The 10653-nt window shown below is 40.7% G+C and overlaps 1 pseudogene; it reads right to left on the reverse strand.

Moving 5' to 3' along the window:
• Nucleotides 1-8491: 8491 nt before the first annotated feature.
• On the reverse strand, nucleotides 8492-9794 carry LOC141569583 (CUB domain-containing protein 1 pseudogene; annotated as a pseudogene).
• Between the last annotated feature and the right edge of the window lie 859 nt (nucleotides 9795-10653).

Below are 10653 nucleotides of genomic sequence, written 5' to 3' on the forward strand. Positions count from 1 at the left end.
TCAGCTTGAGCTTAAGGCGAAGCCTTAAGCCTCTCTCCCCCATGCATTTAGAGGGACGGGTTAGTCAACGACGGGTAAATACTTGGAAGCCGCTTCAACACCTAAGACAGGGCTTGCATGATGAAATATGAGTACCAAAGACGGGTAAGTTGAGGCAGGCGTCCTGGGACACCAAAGACAGGCACTGTCACCTCGCCATCCTGGCTGGATGGATTTTGTTCCTATAAAATAAAAAAGGGGGAGATGTGGGGAGCCATGGTTATAGCTAACTCCCAGGCTTAATAGAATGGCTCGGTTTATGCTTAACCTGTTTCCTCCCCTGGGCATTGTCTCTGCCTGCACCTGGGGGGAGCTTGCAGGCTGCTGAGGAATGTGGGAGCGGCCAGTTCCCGGACACAGAGGACTGATGGCTATCAGGGTAATTGATAGGAGAATTACTTTTGGGAGTTTCAGTGATTTTGTATCCTCTATGTAAAAGTTAAAAATTTACATTTGCTAAGGTAATGCATACTTTCTTTGTTAAGTTGCACGTACTCAAACTGCATATATTGGTGAAGAAGAATAAACTCGGTGCTTCAGCATCACTGGAGACCGATCGATCGCATCATCATTTGTGTGAGTGTCTTTTATTCATTCCCACTCCCCCATTTAGGTTCTGATCAACTTGTGGCGGCTGGCTCGCCACAAACAAGTCCAAGGAAAAGAGGATAAAAGCAGAACTCCAGAGCAATGTTGTGAGAAGTCTGAGTCTGACTGGGCACTCTGGCTAAGACCCTCTGCAAGGTGCAAGCCGCAATATCGGGACTCTTGGAAGTTCTTTCTTGCAAGATCAGCTCACCTCAGACCCGTTGTGGGCCCAGTCACCTCTCCTGGACCAGGAACCTTCTCCATTCTCATTGACTCTGGAACTTGGTTCGTTATTCTATTCTGTATAACCTTCTGTGCTTACCAGAGCACTGGCCTGTGGAGGGACATTGGCTCCCAAATAAAGCTGTGTTACTCACTCTATTTGAACGTGTATGCAGGGACTTTGTTCCCCACTTGTGTCACAAGTACCTCGGAGGAACCTAGAATGCTGCCTAAGGGTTAATGTCCCCTTGACTTTGCAGAAGAGACTGAAATGTAATGACTGCCCTTACAAGTGCTTACAACACCCTGGCACTGATGCACAAGCCGTATGCAGAGCTGGGACACAAGGCACCATGTGCACACATAAGTGCATGTCTACACCGATTCCACCAGACCAATGCAGTCCCAAATCTGACCCTCTGTGGGAGAGTTTAACCTTGAAAAAATGGGGCAGTCCTGTATACCACTCACGTGTAAGCTCCACACAGGTTGAAAAATGGTTCCAAAACCTCCAGCTCTTGTGCACAAGCACTCAGTTTAGTCCTTCTCCACGGGTTCCTGGGCCCCCACCCACGGAGTCACTCCTTCCGCCAGGGGCCAGGTGTTTTGTTTTCTTTTATTTATTTATTTATTTTTTAAAATTAAATTTATTGGGGTGACAATTGTTAGTAAAATTACATAGATTTCAGGTGTACAGTTCTGTATTACATCATCTATAAATCCCATTGTGTGTTCATCACCCAGAGTCAGTTCTCCTTCCATCACCATATATTCGATCCCCCTTACCCTCATCGCCCACCCCCCACCCCCCACCCCCCTTACCCTCTGGCAACCACCAAACCATTGTCTGTGTCTATGAGTTTCTATTTCTCATTTGTTTGTCTTGTTCTTTTTTTGCTTTAGGTTTATATACCACATATCAGTGAAATCACATGGTTCTCTGCTTTTTCCATCTGACTTATTTCGCTCAGCATTACACTCTCAAGATCCATCCATGTTGTCACAAATGTTCCTATATCATCTTTTCTTACCGCCGAATAGTATTCCATTGTGTATATATACCACAACTTCTTCATCCATTCATCTATCGAAGGACATTTTGGTTGTTTCCATGTCTTGGCCACCGTAAACAAAGCTGCAATGAACATCGGAGCACACGTGTCTTTATCTTTAAATGTTTTCAGATTTTTTGGGTAGATACCCAGGAGACGGATTGCTGGGTCATATGGCAATTCTATTCGTAATTTTTTGAGGAACCTCCACACTGCCTTCCATAATGGCTGCACCAGTCTGCATTCCCACCAATAGTGTATGAGGGTTCCTTTTTCTCCACAGCCTCTCCAACATTTGTTACTATTTGTCTTGTTGATGATCGCCATTCTGACTGGGGTGAGGTGATATCTCATTGTGGTTTTGATTTGCATTTCTCTGATGATTAGTGATGTTGAGCATTTTTTCATATGTCTCTTTGCCTTTTGTATGTCCTCTTTGGAGAAATGTCTCTTCAAGTCCTCTGCCCATTTTTCAATTGGGTTGTTTGTTTTTTTGTTGTTGAGTTGCATGAGTTCCTTGTATATTCTGGATACTAGCTCCTTATCAGAGGCACTGTTTGCAAACATCTTCTCCCAATCAGTTGGTGGCTTCTTTATTTTGTCGATGGTTTCTTTTGCTGTGCAGAAGCTTTTAAGTTTCATATAGTCCCATTCGTTTATTTTAGCTTTTACTTCCATTGCCTTTGGAGTCAAGTTCATAAAATGCTCTTTGAACCCAGGGTCCATAGGTTTAGTACCTATGTTTTCTTCTATGCAGTTTATTGTGTCAGGTCTTATGCTTAAGTCTTTGATCCATTTTGAATTAACTTTAGTACATGGTGACAAATTGCAGTTCAGTTTCATTCTTTTGCACATGGCTATCCAATTCTCCGAGCACCATTTTTTGAAGAGGCTATCTTTGCTCCACTGTATGTTTTTAGCTTCTTTGTCAAAAATTATCTGTCCATATTTATGTGGTTTTATTTCTGGGTTCTCAATTCTATTCCATTGGTCTATGTGTCTGTTTTTCTGCCAATACCATGCTGTTTTGACTATTGTGGCCCTGTAGTACAAGCCAAAGTCAGGAAGTGTGATACCTCCATTATAGTTCTTTTTTCTTAAGATTGCTTTGGCTATTCGGGGTCTTCTGTGGTTCCCAAAAAATCTGATGATTTTTTGTTCTATTTCTTTAAAATATGCCATTGGGATTTTGATGGGGATTGCATTGAATCTGTCTATTGCTTTGGGTAATATGGCCATTTTAACTATGTTGATTCTTCCAATCCATGAGCTCGTAATGTCTTTCCATTTCTTTGTGTCTTCTTCAATTTCTTTAAAAAAAGTCATAGTTTTCAGCATATAAGTCTTTCACATCCTTGGATAAGTTTATTCCTAGGTATTTTATTCTTTTTGTTGCAATTGCAAAAGGAATTGTTTTTTGTATTTCTTTTTCTGAGATTTCGTTGATAGTAAATAGGAAGGCAAGGGACTTTTGTGCATTGATTTTGTAGCCAGCAACTTTACTGTATGCGTTGATTATTTCTAATAGCTTTTTGGTGGAGTCTTTAGGGTTTTCTATATATAGCATCATGTCATCTGCAAAGAGTGATAATTTAACTTCTTCATTCCCAATTTGGATGCCTTTTATTTCTTTCTCTTGCCTGATTGCTCTGGCAAGGACTTCCAACACAATGTTGAAAAGCAGAGGTGATAGGGGATATCCCTGTCGTGTTCCTGAACATAGAGCAAAGGGCTTCACTTTTTCACCATTAATTATGAAATTGGCAGAGGGCTTGTCATATATGTCCTTTATTATGTTAAGGTATTTTCCTTCTATACCTATTTTATTAAGTGTTTTAATCATAAATGGATGTTGCATCTTGTCAAATGCTTTTTCTGCATCAATTGATATAATCATGTGATTTTTGTCCTTTATTTTGTTTATATGGTTTATCACATTGATGGATTTGAGGATGTTAAACCATCCTTGTGCCCCGGGTTTGAACCCCACTTGGTCGTGATGAATAATCTTTTTAATGCATTGTTGTATTCGTTTTGCTAGAATTTTATTTAGGATTTTTACATCTGTATTCATCAGAGATATTGGTCTGTAGTTTTCTTTTTTTGTGCTGTTCTTACCAGGTTTTGGTATCAGGGTAATGTTGGCCTCATAAAATGAGTTGGGGAGTACTGTTTCTTCTTCAATTTTTTGGAAGATTCTGTGCAGGATTGGTAATAGATCCTCTCTGAACTCACCAATAAAAAGGCACAGAGTAGCAGATTGGATCAAAAAACTAAACCCAACCATATGCTGTCACCAACAGACACATCTCAGCTACAAGGACAAGCATAGACTCAAAGTGAAAGGGTGGAAATTGACACTCCAAGCAAATGGTGCCCAGAGAAAATCAGGTGTAGCCATAATGATATCAGATGAAACAGACTTCAAGGTGAAAAAGATAAAAAGAGACAAAGATGGACATTTCATAATGGTGAAGGGGACTGTACAACAAGAAGACATAACAGTCATCAATATGTATGCCCCCAATCAGGGAGCACCGAAATACACCAAGCAACTACTAACAGAAATAAAGGGAGAAATTGAACAAAACACAATTATACTAGGGGACTTAAATTCATCATTGACAGCTATGGATAGATCATCCAAACAGAAAATAAATAACGAAATAGTAGCCCTAAATGACACATTAGATGAAATGGACATAATTGACATTTATAGAGCACTTCATCCTAAAACATCTGACTACACATTCTTTTCTAGTGTACATGGAATATTCTCAAGGATAGACCGTATATTGCGACATAAAATCAGTCTCAACAAATTTAAGAAGATTGAAATCATACCATGCATATTCTCTGATCACAAGGCTTTGAAATTGGATATCAAGTATAAAAAGAAAGCGGGAAATAACACAAATACATGGAGACTAAACAACATACTTTTAAAGAAGGACTGGGTCAAAGAAGAAATTAGAGTAGAGATCATAAGATACATAGAAACAAATGACAATGAAAATACATCCTACCAAAATTTTTGGGATGCAGCGAAAGCAGTTTTAAGAGGGAAATTTATCTCATTACAGGCCTATCTCAAGAAACAAGAAAAATCCCAAATAAATAACCTCATGTTACACCTTAAAGAACTAGAAAAAGAAGAACAAGTAAAACCCAAGGTCAGCAGAAGAAAGGAAATAACAATAATTAGAGCAGAACTAAATGATATAGAGAACAAAAAGACAATAGAAAAAATTAATGTGACAAAGAGCTGGTTCTTTGAAAAGATTAACAAAATTGACAAACCCTTGGCTAGACTTACTAAGATAAAAAGAGAGAAGACACTGATTAACAAAATCAGAAACGTAAAAGGGGAAGTTATCACGGATACCACAGAAATACAAAGGATCATCCAAGAATACTATGAAGGACTATATGCCACCAAATTCAACAACCTAGAAGAAATGGACAAGTTCTTAGAAACATATAGCCTTCCTAGGCTGAACTATGAACTGGAAAATCTAAATAGAGCGATCACCAGTAACGCAATTGAATCAGTCATCCAAAACCTCCCAAAAGCAAAAGTCCGGGACCAGATGGTCTTACTAGTGAATACTACCAAACCTTCAAAGAGGACACAATACCAATGCTGGTCAAACTCTTCCAAAAAATTGAAGAAGAGACTGTACTCCCTAATTCATTTTATGAGGCCAACATTACCCTGATACCAAAACCTTGTAAGGACAACACACACAAAAAGAGCAATATCTCTGATGAATATAGATGCAAAAATCCTAAACAAAATTCTAGCAAATCGAATGCAACAATGCATTAAAAATTATTCATTATGACCAAGTGGGGTTCAATTCCGGAGCACGAGGATGGTTCAACATCCGCAATTCCATCCATGTGACACATCACATAAACAAAATAAAGGACAGAAATCATATGATTATATCAATTGATTCAGAGAAAGCATTTGTCAAGATACAACATCCATTTCTGATTAAAACACTCAATAAAATACGTATAGAAGGAAAATACCTTAACATAATAAAGGCTATGTATGAGAAACCCTCAGGTAATCTCATAATCAACAGTGAAAAATTGAAGCCCTTTGCTCTATGTTCAGGAACACGACAGAGCTGTCCCCTATCACCTCTGCTTTTCAACACAATGTTGGAAGTCCTTGCCAGAGCAAGCAGGCAAGAGAAAGAAATAAAAAGCATCAAAATTGGGAATGAAGAAGTTATATTGTCACTCTTTGCAGATGACATGATGCTATATATAGAAAACCCTAAATACTCCACCAAAAAGCTTTTAGAAAGAAGCAACAAATACAGTAAAGTTGCCTGCTACAAAATCAATGTACAAAAGTCCATTGCATCCACAACATGAATGGATCTTGAGAGTGTAATACTGAGTGAAATAAGTCAGACAGAAAAAGCAGAGAACCATGTGATTTCACTGATATGTGGTATATAAAACAAAAACAGCAAAAGAACAAGACAATCAAATGAGAAACAGAAACTCATAGACACAGACAATAGTTTAGTGGTTACCAGAGGGTAAGGGGGGTGGGGGTGGGAGATGAGGGTAAGGGGGATCAAATATATGGTGATGGAAGGAGAACTGTTTTGCAATTTTAAACATTGCCCCTGGTTCTATAAAACAAGAACATAGAGAGTAACATCTAACTGGAAATCCTAGTTTAACGTTGGTCTTCTATGGCATCATCTCCTATTCTGTGATGATTTAAGTTTCTCCGACTCCATTCTGTGGCTTTCTTGTGATCCAGCAATTATAACTGCATGCAGTATTCCAGGTACAGATGTTCTGTGGTTTCACAACACAGGATATATTTTGGTCTCCTCTGTATAAGAAACAGTCAACAATGACTTTCAAATCCCCATTCTGGGTTTTGATGGATATTTCAGAGCCAATTGTTTAAATGTGATTTTAGATTAATTTTCCCTAAATGCATATGAAACATTTGGAGTCCAAAGGAAGTTGAGCAATTTTATAAGATCTGCTTCACAATATTCATCAGCCAAGTGGATTAGTCATATTAAGTAGATACTTTTGCATTAAGCTGAATGATGATTTTTAACTTAGTTGTTAAAACAGTACATGTAAACCTATTTATAAAAGCAAACCAAAGGAAAGAAAAAGGAAATTTACACACATTATAATATTTTGTAGTTTCCTATATTTGTATAGTAAGCATTCTTAATTGCACAGAAATACCTTTTGTGAGCCAAAAAATCTGGAATCATGCAGCATCAGACCACAATTTTCTTCCTATTTGTGTGAAAATATTAAAATAGGATAACACTGAGTTTGCTAAACAGTGGTAAATTTAAGAAGAGTCTGAGGAAGTCATCCCTTGAAATTTTTCTCACTTTCTTTGAGGCAAAATCCAGTATCATTTACTTTTTTAGTACAGAAAACTATAAGATTCAACTAAGGAGTTGTGGGAAGGAATTGAAGTCTAGGCTGATGTTTAATCAGCTGAGTCAAAACTTTTGCATAGCTTTATCTGCATTAGAGGATAATAAAACAGCCTCCAAATATTATTAAAATAAGAAAGCTAAAATTGTAAGGTGAAAATATTTGTTCCTTTCAGAATACTTGATTATTATATGTTTTGGTATTGGACTATTTTAATGTATTTCTAATTATTCTAGATTTCTCAGATGGATTACAAAAATATATATATTTTCTTACTGCACTTTTTATGATATTCTAAGGGTCTAACCCAAAATATAAGCATAGCTAATACTTTACACATTTATAGGATTGCATTTAAAGTACAATTAAGGCACACATTGACTTATAAAATGACAACTTATTTATAATTTTATAATTTGCAAAACAGCTTCACAAATTTTTAGGTCACTGGATCTTAAAAACCGGCTTATGAATTAAGCAGACTAGGAATAACTTTTGTTTTCCAGGTGAGGCAACTGTGATTCATGATACTCAAACAACTTTTCCGAAGGCGCAAACCACATAGGAAGAAGCCCTAAAAATGAGGGGTCTTCTAATTCTGAGTGCTCTATCTACCACACATTATCTCCATTCCATTCCATTATATTCCATATGCATATGGCTTCCATGGTAATGTATTTTTCTGCTGCTTTGTTCCTTCTTTTCTTTTATCTTTTTTTTCAAGTAATACTAAAAAGGCACATTGTCATTTTTGTCCAGGGAACTCAATGAGAGAGCAGGGACCTCGGGTGGGTTGCTAATGGTTGGAATTGTCTACCCAAAGAGGTCCAAGTCCAAATCCAGGGCTCATAGCAGCCCTATCCTGGTGACTTGCATCTCTCCTCTCACATTTTGGGCTGGTTTACAGCTCAACCTGACTTTAGAGGGACATGAGCTATGACAATTGCATCTGGATCAGAATTCATCATTTTCAATGTCTCCCCACCAGAATAAGTTCACTTGTTAAAAAGTCAGATGTTGGTGCTGTGCAGGTAAACCTGCTGCTCTTCCTTCCATATAATTCCTCTTCTTTATGATTTTTGGCAGGCACCCTCCAGGGCGTCTCAGTGCCCTTCTTTATGAAAAGTCTTTGGGATGGGTCCAAGTTATTCTGCAGACTCCACTGGCTCATGGGCATCCAGCAAGGGAACGTCTGTGTCTCTGTTGCTTTTGTTCCCCTTGTTGGAGTGGGAGAAGGAGTGTAGTTCGCTCTCAGACTCAGCACTGAAGCAAGGGGGTGGCTTCTCTGTGGTCAGTTTTGCAGTGGGGCTCTGGAGCATGTGGGGGGTGGTCAGGGAGGGCAGTCCCTTTTGGGGCCCTGGAAGGGTCAGTGGATGTCCACCTCTGGCTGGAGGTAGGACCCGTTGGAATCCTGCAGCAGATGCTTATATATGATGATGTCATCGATGACTGCATACACGTGGGAGTCACTGTCCTTTCATACTTTCTGAAGCTTTTTTGGCTGCATTAGCAGCTGGGTGTTGACGTTGCCATTGTAGATACCAGTGGCCTGGCCCTTGTTTATCTTATTTTTCTTATTCTTTTTCACAAAGAAAATGGTGAGTACAAGGGCAAACAGCAGTAAGGTGCCACCTCCCATCACTGTGATGAGGACATTAGGCAGGTCCATAGACCTTGGGTTAAGCAACACATGGAAGAGCATGTTCAGCTGCTTGCCACTGACAGGGGTGCAGTTGCAAATGTTGACTCAGAAGCTGTGATGGTGGAAGCTTGGCTTGGGGAGCATCTCCTCCAGGCTGAAGATCTCTTCGGCTTGGGTCCTCTGCTCTTGGATGATCACAAACATGCATGACCAGCAGACTAGGTCATTCCACTCCTTTACGAAGGTCAGGCAGGCCACCTGGTCGCTGGGCATGCTGATGTTCCAGGACACTGAGTTGACAGGCCTCATTCCCAGTTAGGAGTTCTCAGGTAGACCTTGCTTTCCATGTCCGGGGTCACCTTGAAAACATCTTCTTTGAAGTGGAGTATGAAGGACACCATCAGGCCTTGCTTGGAGACCTCTTGTTGGAAGCTGGGGGCAAAAGTGTGCAGGGTCACAGACAAGTTCAACTTCACCTGCATCTGTCTGATGGAGCCTAATGAGCAGAAGAAGCCAAAGTAAAGGTCTTGGCTGGTGCCAGCGCTGGACATGAGGTAGCTGAAGCTACTGTTGCAGATCTGCTCTGGTGTGTCCTGCTGCAACTTCTGGGCTGTCACCAGTGCCAGGGTGAGCCTGTCCTTGAGCACCATCAGCTTCCAAGAAAAGTAATGCAGCTGCACAGGCAACTGAAGGAGGTCCCCGAGCATCTGGAGAAAGTAGGACTTCCTGTGGCAGTAGCGGTTGTCCATGCACCCTGCAGAAGAGGTGCTCATGGTACTCAGGCAGCGAGGAGACTGGAAGGGCATCCTCCCAGCTCTCAAGTCAGCTTGAGGCTTTCTTGCTTTTCTCTTTGGTCTTTCCTCCCCCACTGTCCTCCACTCCTGGCTCCTTGATGCCCTTTTTCTAACTTCCCCTCCTGTTCTCTCATATTCATACTAAACCAGCAGACCAACATCTGGGGCATCTTTAGGGTTGGGAATTTCTTTTTTATCAAGTTCTCTCTTGTGTGTTTGTGTCTTAGATGCTAAGTGCCATGTGGACAGGGCACAAGTTTTTCCTCCATCAAGACCTGTTGCCCACGAGTCCCCATCTGTGGTGAGGCAGTTCTGTGTAGTGACTAGAGTAGGGAATGGAGCTGGGGAGATCTCAGCTCGACTTCTAGCTCTGCAATTTACTAATGGGATAGCCTTTGGCAGGCTGCTTTGTCTCTCATAGCCTCAGCCCCTGTATCTGCAGAGGCCTCAGATCCTGTATCTGCAGAGACTCTAGGAGCATCCATGCGGAAATCATGATGGCCCAGCAGGGAGGTGACTATTGGTTTTGCTGTCCTCCATGCATCACATGTTTATTATGTGACTAGCACATGTCCATGAGTCCCACATGAGAGAAGACAAGTGGGCAGTGAGCGTGGAAAGAGGGGGCATGCGGACCGGAGAGGATGGAGAACACTACATGGAGGAGGAGAGGATTTCACAGGAGGGAGACTTGAGGCTGGACTGAGAAGACAAAAACATGGGCATGAGGAGTACACTGCACTCCTGAAGGGTGTACATTCAAATGGAGGCTACTGGTCCCAGAGGGGGAGTGTTCCTACTCTGCTGCTTGCTTCTTTGTTGCCCTATTGCTCACCCTGCACTGCGGGGGACATTTTTTTTCCCCTTTTTT

The sequence above is a fragment of the Rhinolophus sinicus genome, chromosome 18, assembly GCF_057876585.1.
Source record: "Rhinolophus sinicus isolate RSI-liver-muscle chromosome 18, RSI-T2T, whole genome shotgun sequence".
Taxonomy (NCBI): domain Eukaryota; kingdom Metazoa; phylum Chordata; class Mammalia; order Chiroptera; family Rhinolophidae; genus Rhinolophus; species Rhinolophus sinicus.